Raw genomic sequence first — 283 nt, 5'->3', positions numbered from 1 at the left:
GGGGGGGGGGGGGGAGCAGGGAGGAGGGAAGGGTTTAAGCTCCATTTTGGAGTTGGCTGAGTGTCTGCAGCCTCTCTACCCTATCCCTGACACCCTCCCGTCCCAGCTTTGATGCTGTCTCCAGGATGGAGGGGATGCCAGGAACTCAGCCCATGGTTTGCTCAGCCTGTGCTGGAGGTGGGGATGAGTAGACTGGAGCCCCCACCTCTGGGGGTCACCAATATACTTGGCCCCATCCTCCAGTGCAGGTTGGGCAAACTGCAGATGGAGCTCCCTCCACCCC

At 61.1% G+C, this 283-nt stretch overlaps 1 pseudogene; it reads left to right on the top strand.

Moving 5' to 3' along the window:
* Positions 1-283, top strand: part of LOC106722806 — a 29385-nt pseudogene that overhangs the window by 26391 nt on the left and 2711 nt on the right.

Source organism: Alligator sinensis, unplaced genomic scaffold (genome assembly GCF_000455745.1).
Source record: "Alligator sinensis unplaced genomic scaffold, ASM45574v1 scaffold2_1, whole genome shotgun sequence".
In the NCBI taxonomy this organism is placed as follows: domain Eukaryota; kingdom Metazoa; phylum Chordata; order Crocodylia; family Alligatoridae; genus Alligator; species Alligator sinensis.
The sequence above is the reverse complement of the archived record's forward strand: the minus strand, read 5'-3'. Positions and strand labels throughout refer to the sequence as shown.